At 35.0% G+C, this 14,816-nt stretch overlaps 1 protein-coding gene across 12 annotated transcripts in view; it reads left to right on the top strand.

Annotated features, from left to right (window-relative positions):
- Window positions 1-1,496: 1,496 nt before the first annotated feature.
- The window catches only part of LOC106877240 (uncharacterized), a 156,995-nt gene continuing 143,675 nt past the window's right edge, over window positions 1,497-14,816 (top strand). For 2 of the 12 annotated variants that reach the window (XM_089350313.1, XM_089350306.1), the window contains exon 1: window positions 2,259-2,938. The gene's annotated coding sequence lies outside the window, so the exon portion shown is untranslated. Of the gene's footprint in view, window positions 2,975-4,810; window positions 4,866-14,816 lie in introns of those variants that run through there. The other 10 variants (XM_014926142.3, XM_014926126.3, XM_014926104.3 and 7 more) reach the window with 10 other exon arrangements.

Below are 14,816 nucleotides of genomic sequence, written 5' to 3'. Positions count from 1 at the left end.
GCAGTCAAGGAACTACTGATTTCAAAACTACAAATTATTACTCCAGATTGATAGCGATATTTTTGATACACACAGAACAAAAAACAATAGAGAAGAGTAAAAAACACATATATATATATATATATATTCTTTTATTCGTTTCAGTCATTTGACTGCGACCATGCTGGAGAACCACCTTTAGTTGAGCAAATCGACCCCAGGACTTATTCCCTGTAAGCCTCGTACTTATTCTATCGGTCTCTTTTGCTGAACCGCTAAGTTACGGGGACGTAAACACACCAGCATCAGTTGTCAAGTGATGTTGGGGCGGCAGACACACAAACACACACACACACATATATATATGACGGGCTTCTTTCAGTTTCCGTCTACTAAACCCACTCACAAGGCAGTGGGACTGAACCATGTAGCTGGTAAGCAAGCCACTTACTACACAGACACTCCTGCACCTATATATGTGTGTGTGTGTGTGTGTCTGTGTTTGCCCCCATCCCCAACATCACTTGACAGCCGATGCTGGTGTGTTTACATCCCTGTAACTTAATGGTTCGGCAAAACAGACCGATAGAATAAGTACTAAGCTTACAAAAAGCAAATCCTGGCGGTGCTCCAGCATGGCCGCAGTCAAATGACTGAAACAAGCAAAAAAATATAAATATATATATATATATATATATATATTTAGGTATGTATTTATATTATCTTAGTTGAAAAACTTCGATAAGGTAAATATGTTAATAGTTACCAGGGTAGCAAAATTCACAGAGAAACTGGGATATCATACCTAGTTAAGAGGTAGAAATTCCATGTTAAAGTGATGTATTTTGTTTGAGTTGATATAATAAAAAATAAATGGAGCAAAATGCATGTAATAAAAAAGTTCCTTTAATTCCGACATGTTTCGAATGTAATTTTTGAAACATGTGTTGGAATTAAAGGAACTTATTTATTATATGCGTTTTGCTCCATTTATTCTTTATACATCCATATATATATATATATATATATATATATATATATATTATACATTTTCAACCAAAGGTTTTGCTCGAATTATTTAACTCCTTTTTTAAATGGCATTAAATTTATTCTTGTTTGAACTATTTGTATTACTTTTTCCTGGCGTGTAACACTGGATCCTACTGTCTCATCACACACACACACATGTATGTATATATACATGAAGCCTGTATATCTATCTATCTATCTATCTATCTATCTATCTGTCTGTCTGTCTGTCTGTCTATCTATCTATCTATCTATCTATCTATCTATCTATCTATCTATCTATCTCATGTGTTTCTAAACTAGCTATAATCATAAAAATTTTAAGAATGCCTTCACCCGAGATTTCTTCTATTAAATTTTTTTTTATTTCTTCGATCTAATTATTGTTATGTAATGTTTTTGTGTTCAAAAGCAAAATTTCACACAGCTTCTCATCGATTCTTTTCTGGATCTGATTGAATTGTTCATATGATTCCTAGATCTTCCCTGGCTCAACTTGAAAATCATATGATGTGAATATTCATATGTCGGAATTAAACATGCTCACGTCCTTATCCTTTTCTTTTTGACATGCAAAAGCTAGAAGCTACTGCGTGTCAATATTCCACGAATCTGCGTAATTAACATAATACTGTAAAATAACTCCAAACAACATTTTCACATACATTTTGAATTGCAAAAGCAAAAGCGAATATAAAACATACAGCTTATATTGATTAACTTACTACATTGAAAAAGCAAGTTGAATTAATATAAAGATTGAATAAATACACATCCAAAAAAAATCTTATTTGCGAATTGTTTACATAGCTTGTGGTACAACTGACTTCAGTTTTCGGAGACACGTGTGCCCAGACCCCTCCCATTTGCCGGCGGACAAAGCAAACAGCCTGTATTTTGTGCCACATATTGTAAAATAGGGGAGTAAAAGAAATCGGTTTTAATTCCATCCCAAGAAAAACGATTATGATAACCAAGAGTAGAGATACACTGGTGTCTTCAACCTGCAATATATATACTTGTTAACGTTTAATGTATATTTATAATTTGTGTGTATTGTTTATATATTGCGTATAAGTGTTTAGCTGTGTTGTTTATAAATATGTGAAAGAAATGTTGCTGGGAGTGAGTTATCATCGAGAATTATTCCACCTAGATCCAAACACATTCCAACAGGAGGAATAAACAACAAACACATGATAGAAGGGCTGTACATATCACGTGACAGGTGACCTCCCAGCTGCTCTAACAAGTACAACTACTACAGCTACAAACTACCATTACTACAATTATTACTACTATCGCCACCATTTCTTTTAATCATCAACTCCTGTCCACCGCTGCACCTGGTAAGACCATCAATCACATCGCGCATCGTTGTTATCGTTATTATGAGGTGTGCTAATTGTCAGCATCAACACAATCTCCGTCACCACCACTACCATCACTACAGTCATCATCATTGTAATGATGAAGGTTGTTTTCTACACTGCTGCTGCTTGCTACCGTACGGACCGCAATTACAATAATAACTGCCTTCCAAACGATTGTCTTACCCTTAACAGTAGCACCACCACCACTGCCATCGCCACCAGAACTCTGTTCTGAATCCCTATCACAACAACAACAGCAATATCTGTAGCAGCAATATTATTAGGACTGGTAACTGTTACTACTATAATAACAAGACAGTTGGTTTTTTTTTGTCTTCATCACAATCATGAAAACTAGTATTTATACTACTTTTCTCATCACAGACTGTCAGCAAACGGACGACATTTCCCAAAGTCTCATCTCTTAAAATTCTCCGGACTGTTTATTATTCTTTCTTCAAGCTTTAAAACCATCCTGAAATTCCTTAGTTAATGTCTGTGAGGACGGAAAGATTAGAATAAAAAAAAAAAAAGTAACAGGAATATCGCTGAAAGAGGTAAATATCTCTCTTCTTTACACCATACATAAACACGTATGTATATTATTTGTCTATTTATGTATTTCTATACTTTTACTAAATTATCAATCATCTATTTTTCAATTCCGTATTAAATCGAATCGAGATCTATATTTGCTGATTTGCTTCTCTTCCGACTCATCAATTATACTCAGCCATGTGGTTGTGTGTATGTAATGTGATTTATTTCAATCCTACATATAAACCTACTTTGTCCATAACTAATATTTAAGATTCTATGCTTGTAATTAATATTTAGTATTTAATGAAATTATGCAATATTTACAACTGAATGAAATTTTCTTTATACCCTATTGTGGTTAAATATCTATACAGTGGTCAGATACTATGAAGCAAACATGGGAAATCGCGCTCCCTAATCATAGAAATTAATGAAACGAATAAAAATAAATATTCTATACTGTAATTGTCAATATTTGGTTAAAACAAAATAAAACATTAATAATAATAATAATGTTGATTTATTTACTAAATTAAATATATCGTCATGTGTTCTTTTTATTGTGACGTCCTTACAATATTGGTGACAACAAAAGTTACAAAAAGTTATAAAGGAAATTATATACATATATACGTATATGTGTGTGTGTATAATATATATATACATGTGTATAATATGTGTGTGTGTGTGCGTGTATATGTATATATATATATGTGTGTGTATATATGTATATATATGTGTGTGTGTGTATATATATGTGTGGGGTGTGTATACATACATGCAAGCATCTATAATACAGTGCATATAATATATACACACGTATTTATATATACATAGTCATACACATGTATTAAATATATATTTATACACACTAGTTTATATTGTTGGTTTTCTATAATAACGCCCCTATACTCACTCATACGTATATATGGGAGTGCTTGTTCGACGTTATGTACGTGAGAAACGCAAATATATATACATGCATGCACTGACTTCGAATCACATACAGGTATATTGCATCATAGGTAAAGATAACGGGCATATCGACATCTGTAACAATATACACAATGTCTACACCTTTATACAAAAATACACTTGTGTATATATATATCACAAAACCGCGCTAAGTTCTTCTCGGTAGTCACACGCAGTGATATATTCTTCTCATTATACTGTAACACATAACAACGGCTCCTGTACTGGGCACGTATATCGACCATCATTTACCATTATACGTGACATCACACACATATATACCTCGTACATGCTAACCATTCCACCTACAATATACACTAGCTTAATAGTGATAAATAAATGTGTACACACACGCACACATAGATTGTGTGTGTGTGTGTGTGTGTGTGTGTGTATATATATATATATATATATATATATATATAATCTTGTCTGAGGATGGGTTAGCTGGCCGAGACTCCGAAGTCACAATCAACAACATTCTTGTTTAAGAGCAATAAATTTGTACTCTACAATCGTAGAGTAACCCATCAGATTAATGTAAAATTGTTTTTATTATAACTGAACATAAAAACAAATATATATATATATATATATATATATATATATATATATATATATATATATATATATAGATAGATAGATAGATAGATAGATAGATAGATGTGTAATTACAGATTAATGCCCCACTAACTTCGTTGCCTCATAACTTTCTGAAAAAAGGCATATTTTTTCAAGGAAAATTTTCGGATATACGCTTTCGAGGGTGTATATTACAGTAATATTGATGATATTTAGAAAATTATTTTTCTTTAGAAGAGTTTCGGATCTTTCTTGTTCTTTTCCATTCCACCCGTCTAAATTTCGTTACCGCCAATTCCTGTAATTTAAGCATTTTTCACTATTTTTGTTATTGTCAGTATTATGTGTTTGAAACATCGACATTTCGTTATCTACGCTCTCGAAAAGGTATTTTCTTTTTTTTTGCAAATATGTCATTTAAAAAACATACACTTTAAAGAGATGTGAAGAAAAACCAGGAGGTGGGTACAATGAATAGGAAACAACTTACCAAAAATTTCAAATGCAATTAACATAATTGTCAACTACACTAAGACATACTTCTGCGATTTAAAAAAAACAAACGGTGTTTTAGGAATTTGTGAGATAAACAAATCGCGGGGTGGGCACCAAACTAGTTAAACAGATTAATTAGTATATAAATATGTTTGTAGTTAAATAATGACATTGTCAAATTTTTAAACAATCTTGTTAGATTCCCTAAAATAATTGCATGCCACTAAAAATAAGACTACTTCTGATAATTTAAATACGTTTATTCAACGATTTTCTTTAATTGAGCACATAGTGATTGAGTCAATTCCTCCTCTATAATATGAATTAGTATTTATTTAATCCCAGAAGAATGCAAAGCGAAGTCGTCGTTCTTATTTTAAGGAAAGGGCAAGTTTTTGCTCCAGTTTCATTAACCGCAAACCCAGCTGATTGCTCAAAATGACTGTCTTTCATTCTACACTAGACAGGAAGCAATCTTTTTCAAAACTATCGATCATTAAAACTTGTTCTTTTTTTTTTTTGTTTGAATACTTTCAATATATTTTCATATTCGACAAATGATACTTTTTGACTTATCAACCAAAAATCAAATATTACACCTATGATAAGAGACTGTCTTATGATCTCGCCACCTAAACCTTTACTTTTAAAAGCTTGTTTCTTTTCTTGCTGATTAAATGGTGTAACGAAAAGTTCGGACAATACCCTCTCTCTCTTTCTCTCACCCCCATGTCATTTTCCTTCTCTCTCCCTTTCACCGAATGTAAAATTTTCAAATATAATTATTATTAAATGAACTGATAAGGTCTTCTACCTTCTTTACACCTGACCGAGTTAATAACTTTTCCGGTATTTTACTGTGTTATTGTTTAACACCTCCCCTCTTCTCGAGTAGCAACCGTTCCAACCATAACCATCTAGTTTCTTTGCATGCATATATATATATATATATATATATATATATATATATATATATATATATATATATATATAAGACTACATTGTTCACTGTCCTTTTCTTTCTTTTTATTTTTTGTTTGCTTCCTATGACAGTGCGATGTGATATGAATGCAATTTGAATAGTATTCTAGTCTCTAGGTCTCCACTAAGGGACATGAGCACTACCTTCCTACTTGAATAAAAGATTAAATATATATATTTATTTATTTTTTTAAAATTTATGTGTTTCAGCCAAGTGGCTGCGGTCATGCTGGTGCATCACCATATATATATATATATATATATATATATATATATATATGAGCCACTCCGTCGAAGTTATCATGTTTCGGGCGTGTTTGTTGGTATTTTGTCATTTCTGTTTCGTGGTGGGATTAACAGATTCATTGCAGCGTTATACGAACTGTCTACTCTTAGTTATAAAACTTTGTCGAAAATATTATCGGGATGAGTCAATGGAACAGTCTGTATGCGGTCGTTCAGTCACATTTCCTTGACAGCACTCTATAACTTAATAATACAGAAAAAAGATTGGATGGTCAAAGCTGGAATCCACGGGGGTGAACGACAACAACAACAATAATTATCAAGTTTTCTTGTAAAAGTCAGCTACAACTGACAAGGGCTTTGTTCATAATAGAAACTCGCTTTTCTATTGAACTTTCAAGCCCAAAATAACAGGTCTGCGCGCGCACACACACACACACACACACACACACTTTTACTGATCTGAAAGTGGAATAGTACAGTTGTCGGAATAATTAATTGTCTTTACAGCTGGATGCTTTTCCTACCAAAAGCCTTACTCAGCTGTGATGAACACACAATAGCTGCAGTCGGATTTGAACTTGTGACCTTGTAGTTAGCTTTTAAGTTCACAGCCACCAAAGAAACACATCAAAAGCTAGATTATCTCTTACAGTTGGGATGTGAGTTAGCAGCTGCTACTAATTTGAGGGCCTTTTACGGATTTAGAATTTTTAGTACTTCTCTCCTCCTCCCCCTCTCTCATATACGCATACACACACATATGTATGTGTGTATGTATATGTAATATGTGTGTGTGTGTGTCTTTGTAAACTTAGATAAATTTATGTGTTTCAGGGAAAAACTAGTCCAGACCATGTTTAACTTAATAACACCACCTGATAGAATCTGTGGAGTCATTTTCAAGTGAAGTTTTGTGTTATCGTATTGACTAAGATGCATTCAGCCATAGGAAACTTGTCTGATATCCCTGGAAGAAATTTGTCAAGATATCATTTGATGGTATATATTTTTGTGAAATTGGGACTCATTTATCATCATCATCATTTAACGTCTGTTTTCCATGCTGGCATGAGTTGGACGGTTTGAAGCACCAGGCTTCAGTGATCTGTTTTGGCAAAGTTTCTACAGTTGGATGCCCTTCCTAACTCCAAGCTCTTGACAGAGTGTACTGGGTGCTTTTTATGTGGTGCCTTCTGTATACGGCACCAGCACTTGTGTCTTTTTATGTGGCTCTGACATGGGTGCCTTTTTATGTGACTCTGACATGGGTGCCTTTTTTATGTGGTACCAGAATGAGTGCTTTTTACATGGCACCAGCATGGGTACTTTTTACATGGTGTCAGCGCCTGTGGGGTTGCCAGATGGGGGTTATGACAACATTAAGCATTTCAATTTATGCACAGACCTGAGGAATCGATATTTTCCAGTGTTGCAGGAATAATAAGAATTATGCAATACAATAAGTTACTCACACCATTCTCCTTGTTAATGTTTATATAAACTCTGTGGAAAGTTATGGATATTCAGATATGTCATCAATGAAGTGATCTGATTTAGTTGGATGATAGCATTTGATAGCCAATACTTGTGGACAGGCTTTATAAAGTAAACTCCAAGGTTATAACCCAAATGGGATATGTATACATATATATTGTTTGTAGAAAAGATAATTCCAATAGAAGAAGCACATTCTAAGATGTAGAACAGTATATATTAAAAATGAGGAAGGCTGGTTTATGGGATTAGCTTAGGTTTCCAGTCCATAAAGGGTTTAGCTTCATGGCATGTTGTCAGATCTCAAAAACCTGGAGTTCCATATTTTGAAGAGATGGACCAACAGGTTTTTGGGATCTGATGATACGCCATAAAGTTAAACCCTTTATGGACTGGAAACCTAAGGTAATCCCATAAACCGGCCTTCTCCATTTTTAATGTATGTATACATATATATATATATATATATATATATATATATATATATATATATAAGATGGAACAAAAACGCAATAGAGGACAATAAAACATTTGGACAAATAGGTGGACAGGAGAAACAACAATTAGAAGGACTGGCAAAAAAATGACGAGTCATTTGTGGCCTTCTTTCCTCAGTCAGGTATATCGGAAGTCGTTACTGTATCGGGCAGTTACACTTGAGACAGTTCGATCTGGTTGTCCCCCCAGAAAGTCTAAGCTAAGAGCATTAGACCTTTTTGTAAAAAAATCTAGCAAATGTGTTCAGCAACAAAGACAAAAAAACCGAGAACATGATACAAAATTATGAACTCAAACAACAAGACTATAACATCAGGTGTCTTTTGACTGAGAACGAATCAAATTGAGCTGGCGTGTATGAAGTGAAAGCCTAAAGGCAGGAACATAGATAATGGACATAAGATTATATATATATATATATATCATCAGATAAAACAGAATTCAAGGAGCTAGGTGGAGACTTATATTATTTGGAAAAAATGACACAGAGAGTACAGTGAAATTGCCGAGGGGAGTGGAGTATCCAACATTTCAGACAGTTCTCCTTCAAGGTTAAGATGAGAGGAGAGAAGTAGAAAAAAAAGCACGTTCACAACACTTTACTATGTATGCCAAACCAACCTGTCCCATCCCACTTCAACACAATGGGTCATTCCATTACCCATTTATCACACATTGTGGGTCCACATACTCAAGGAAACAGAAGGACCACTGTTTCATAGTCAAACTTGGAACCATGTCACCCATGGGTTTTTCTGCTCTTACAACTTCCTCTTGGTTCAATAACCTCATTTGTTTGTTCCTTCTCCCCCACTCACTTCAATTTTTCCCTCCACCTCATCCTTGCCTGCTTCTCTTCCTTTTTTCATTTCTCTTCCCTTCTGTTTTATACCCTGTTTCTCTCTCTTACTACTTCCTATCTACATATGAATCTTACGTTGCTTTGTGTTCCCCATCAGTTGCAGCCTATTTCTCAAACAGGGAGCGTGAAAAACTCTGTCGTCTTTCTAGCTTTTTCCTCCTGTTATTTTTATTCTGAAGTTGAACTCTGAAATGTTAGATAATCCAATCCACACAGAAATTTTGCTGTACTGGTTTCAGTCATTGAACTGTAGCCATGCTGGTGTACCACCTTGAAGCTACTGCTATCACTTGCAAGCAAATATATCTTCATAGCATGTGCCATACTTTTGCTGGTTGCTTTAGGTATCCATGAAATTGCTTTCTGAACTATTTTCATCTTCATCCTGTTCTTATTTTAGCTTCTTTAGGAACCTCTTCCCCACTGTTAATTAGAACACCTAGGTAACAGAATCTATTATCTGCTACTAGGGAGCTCTCTGAATATTTGAAAGAATTTATTTTATGAGTACACTTATTTTGGACTACTTCTGTGCATCTTACGTATGGGGGTGGAGGGTTTCCTCCTCTATCAGCCTGCTTTCAATACTATAGCATCTCATAGTTTACATTGAGTTCTTACCCAAGACCTTGATTCTCGGCTTTGCTTCACATTTGGAATTTCTCTAAATCCTTAATCAAGTTCTTATGCAGGAGTTTCCATGAACAGCTTGTCTTTAAGTTCCCTATTATTGCTTAGTAAGTGGAGGCACAATGGCCCAGTGGTTAGGGCAGCGGACATGCGGTCATAGGATCGCGGTTTCAATTACCAGACCGGGCGTTGTGAGTGTTTATTGAGCGAAAGCACCTAAAAGCTCCATGAGGCTCGGGCAGGGGATGGTGGCGAACCCTGCTGTACTCTTCCACCACAACTTTCTCTCACTCTTACTTCCTGTTTCTGTTGTGCCTGTAATTCAAAGGGTCAGCCTTGTCACACTGTGTCATGCTGAATATCCCTGAGAACTATGTTAAGGGTACACGTGTGTGTGGAGTGCTCAGCCACTTGCACGTTAATTTCACGAGCAGGCTGTTTCGTTGATCGGATCAACTGGAATCTTCGATGGAGTGCCAATACCCACATTGCTTAGTAAACTATAGTAAATAGAAGCAGACTGATGATGAACCTGATGGATACCTGCCTACATTCTAAATAACTCCTTAACCCTTTCATTACCATATTTCTGTTGAAATACATTGGCTTTTTTTCAATTTATTTTGAAAATAAAAAAAAACTATAAAAATAATTCTGACGTTATTCAGCTGGGGTTTGGAATATAAATTAACAAGAAATTTCAATGGAAATTTTAATTTAAGTTACTTTAAAATGGGAAGTTTGTATCACAGGACCAAGGGCAGTTTCAGCTGGGTTGGGGTATATAAAGGGTTAAACTTAACTTTTCTTTTTTAACAGCATCTCTGGCTGATGTAGCATTAAATGCATGATGCTAGGTTTGCTAAATCTGGGCTGACCTCAGCTTAAATAAAATGTGGCAGATGTATGTACCTGCTTAGTTAGGGCAATCTTGGGGGCTAAGCACCAATCTTCCAAGAGGGCCACTTAATTCTGTTGAATAGTGTGTGTTTCTACATGTATGTGTGTATGGTGTTATGTATGATATTGTGAACACATGTCTATATGTATGATATTGTATTTGTATATTCCTGTGAGGGAATCTGGCTAAGTGGTTAGGGTATTTGGCTTACAATCATAAGGTTGTAAGTTCTATACTCCACGGCTCCTTGTGTCCTTCAGCGGAATCCTCATTGTTGTAACCAATGGAGGGCCAGTAATATTCATGTATGTATTATATTGTGTGGTGAGAGTATTTCTGTTTGTGTGATAGTGTGTGTATGTGTATATTTATATGGTCTATATGTACGATTGTGTGTGTATATTTCTGTATACATTTGATATTGTGTATCCATGTGTATTTTTTGTATGTATCTGTGTATGGTATTGTGTGTGTGTGTGTGTGTTCGTTCAGCCGAAAGACATCTGTTGTTATGTCCCGTTATTATTCCTACTGTATTTGTGTAACATTGTTCATTATTTTTCCGTCCTTGTTTTTGCATACATTTGCTGCTTTCTTCCAAGGAATCTAATGCTCTTAGCTTAGTTTTACCTTGGGGCTGGCCAGATTGGAGCAGTATCGAGAATAACCAGCCGAAATTGCAAAGATAATCTGGATCTCGACTGAAGAGAGAAAACTCTGAATGATATGTCCGTGTTTTCTTTGTATTGTCTTTCTTGTATCACCTAACTGTCTGGATGTTTTGCATTCTTGTCCCATTCTGTATATATATATATATATATATATATATATATATATATATATATATATATATATATGTATGTATGTATGTATGTATGTATGATAGTGTGTGTCTGTTATTGCAGTATATTATTCTGGTTCATATATGAACATTAATGAAGGCAGCAAGTTTTCAAATGTCTTATAATTTCAATATATGTTTGTGGGGAATTAGTTACAAATTAGGCTAAAAATAAAAATGCTAAGCTGTGATGGCCTTCAACAAAATCATCTATAATTCCTAGTCTTTTAAATTTTTTTTCTAGAAATTTCAATAATTTTTAAAAGATTGTAAAGTTTTGAAAGTTTTTTAAGAGCTCTGCTTAATATCCAGAGTTTTTGCATTATGGAAACTCTGGTTATAGAAGTGATTGTGTGTTTCTTTTTTTTTTTTATCTGAAAAAATGTGTTAGAAATGCATTGTATTTTATAACATGGAAGTAGAAGAATAGATTTTGCATTATGGAATTCTATTATGGCAAAGCTTTCAAGAATGCATTCCTTTCATAATGCAAGGGATTGCTGTCCTGTAATCATTGCTTTTCATTTGATAGAAATTTACTCAAAATCACAAAATGTGATTTTGTATAAATTTGTATGTTGCAGGGAATAGAGGAGCCTGTTAATTCAGAACTACCCCTCTTCTGAGAAAGAAGAAAAGTAAAAAGATTTTTTTTTTACACCCCCTAAAATCCACTTCTGTAACCATATCTTTACTCTCTCAGTCAGTGTCTTCACCTCTTGAAAATAAAATTATTCTCTTTTCTCAGATGAAGTGATTGTCTTGAAATGTTAGATTCCTCATTTCTTCTCTGTAACAGAAGTTATCCAAACTCAGAAACTTTTCTGTATGATTTTTGCTGATGTAGACCATCCTCTCTTTCTCCAAGCTTTTCTTTTTGCTCCTCCATGAAAGCATGTGGCCTGCTAGTTATGTTGCTGCAGTCATGATCATGTTCTTTTATTCTTTTAGACATTTAACTGTGGCCATGCTGGAGCACCGCCTTTAGTTGAACAAACTGACCCCAGGACTTATCATCAGGTGTGTGTTGTGTCTGTTTGTGGTGAATATCTGGTACTTATAAAACCAAAATATAATTACCATATGATAATGAAACACAACAGTGGTTCACACTTATTTTGTCATGGGCCCTTTATAAGATTTCCAAGAACTTTATCTCTACTTTATGGACAACTTCCATCACCTTAATTTTGATAAATCATTCCTTGAAAAAAAGCACCCATGCCAGTGCTGTGTATGAAGCACTCGTGCCAGTTCCACATATAAAGCGCTGGTGATGGTGCCACATGAAAAGCACCCAGTACACTCTGTAAAGTGGTTGGCATTACTAAGGGCATCAAACTGCAGAAATCATACCAAAGCAGACAATGGAACTTCAGACTGTCCAACCTATGCCAGCATGGAAAACAGATGTTAAATGATGATGATGATGATGATGACAAAATCTGTTTTAGAGAGAGAAACTTTTCATATTTCTTAAAAAAACCCAGATTTTTTGAAAATAGAGAATACCAAATTTTTATAGAATAAATTTAAAAAAAAAATTCATTAAAAGGCCCCTTATCATAGATCTCATTTTGGAAAACACTGGAAGAAATGATGGTAGGTGCAGGCATGGTTGTGTGGTTAAGAAGTTTACTTCCCAACGATCTGGTTTCAGGTTCTCTCCCATTGCTTGTTACCTTCGCAAGTGTTTTCTACTATAGCCCCAGATCAATCAAAGATTTATGAGTGTATTTGATAGACAGAAACTGAAAGAGACCTGCTGTGTGTGTGTGTGTGTGTGTGTGTGTGTGTGTGTGTGTGTGTGTGTGTGTGTGTGTGTGTGTGTGTGTGTGTGTGTGTAGGTACAGGTATGGCTGTGTGGTAAGAAGCTTGCTTGCTTCCCAACCACATGGTTTTGGGTTCAGTCTCACCGTGTGCCACCTTGGGCAAGTGTCTTCTATTATAGTCTTGGGCCAACCAAAGCCTTGTCAGTGGATTTGGTAGATGGAAACTGAAAGAAGCCTGCCACATGTGTGTGTATATATTTCTGCATATATTTATGTGTGTGTGTCTGTGCGTGTGTCCCCCCCTTCATTGTTGCTTGACAACTAATGTTGCTTTGTTTATGACCACATAACTCAGTGGTTCGGCAAAGTGATTGATAGACTTACAAAGAATAAGTCCTGAGGTTGATTTCTTTGGCTAACAAACCCTTTAAGGCAGTGCTCCAGCATGGCTGCAGTTCTAATGACTGAAACAAGTAAAAAAAAGAAAAGAAGAATATATGTATATATAAATGCCTGTTTGTCCCTCATCACTACTTGACAACTGATGTTAGTGTGTTTACATCCCTATAACTTAACAGTTTGACAAAAGAAGCCAAACTAAGTACCAGGTTAAAAGAAAAAAAAATCCTGGGGTTGGTTCATATGACTAAAATTCTTCCAGGTGGTGTCCCAGCATGGCCACTGTCTAAGAAGTAAAAGATAAAAGATAGTTTTGTTTCTGAGAAAAAGAAAAAAAAAAGAATCATTATTCCATATTATATTCTGAAAGACTGAAATTCCAAAAGCAGTCAATAGTTTATGTTTTTTTTTTTGTTTTTTTTTTTGCATAGAATGAGGCTAATTGTTCTTTTCCTTCTGTGGACTTGATTGAAAGTGGAGTTGTGAATGAGGACATTTGTAGGAATTATTTTACTGCTGAATATTGCATCAGCCAGGACAGATAGGTGAGAGTTTTAAGAGGGTCTTTCAGATTTGTTTAATTGTCTCAGAAATGGAGATCATCTGTAGCATGTGTGTGTGTGTGTGTCTGTGTGTGTCTGTGTGTAAACATCTGGTGCAAGTTGCTGTCTGATTGCCTTTGTATTGTGATGTCGTAACACAACACACTGCCGCACAGCAGAGTAGCTAACGAGGGAGCCTTTACATTGTTACAAGACCTGTTAGAAATGGCAATCCATTAATAAAAGAAAGATCACATTAGATATTGTGGTCACAGATTTCCAACCATGATCATTCCCCACCAAATTGGCTGACCGTAGAAATGCTTTGATTATGATCATGTTCACTCAAGGCTGACCCGGGGCTAAACAACAATTTGCATGCACACACACACACGCATGTAAACATATGTTGCACACATGAACACAACTATACACGCATGAACACACACATACACACACACACCTGTGCATCTACAAACTAAAGCTTGTAACAAAATGACACTGAAAAACACATACTGTAATAGTTTGTTTAATGCAATTAACAACAGCAGTAACAAATATTAGCACACTTTCATTCATTTACTTAATTCTCGTGTTTAATTACTTGTTCAGCAAAATTCAACGATGATACTTCATCAGCATACTGTGTGTGTGTGTGTGTGTGTGTGTGTGTG

This window comes from Octopus bimaculoides, chromosome 4, assembly GCF_046866305.1.
Source record: "Octopus bimaculoides isolate indiv1 chromosome 4, ASM4686630v1, whole genome shotgun sequence".
In the NCBI taxonomy this organism is placed as follows: domain Eukaryota; kingdom Metazoa; phylum Mollusca; class Cephalopoda; order Octopoda; family Octopodidae; genus Octopus; species Octopus bimaculoides.
The sequence above is the reverse complement of the archived record's forward strand: the minus strand, read 5'-3'. Positions and strand labels throughout refer to the sequence as shown.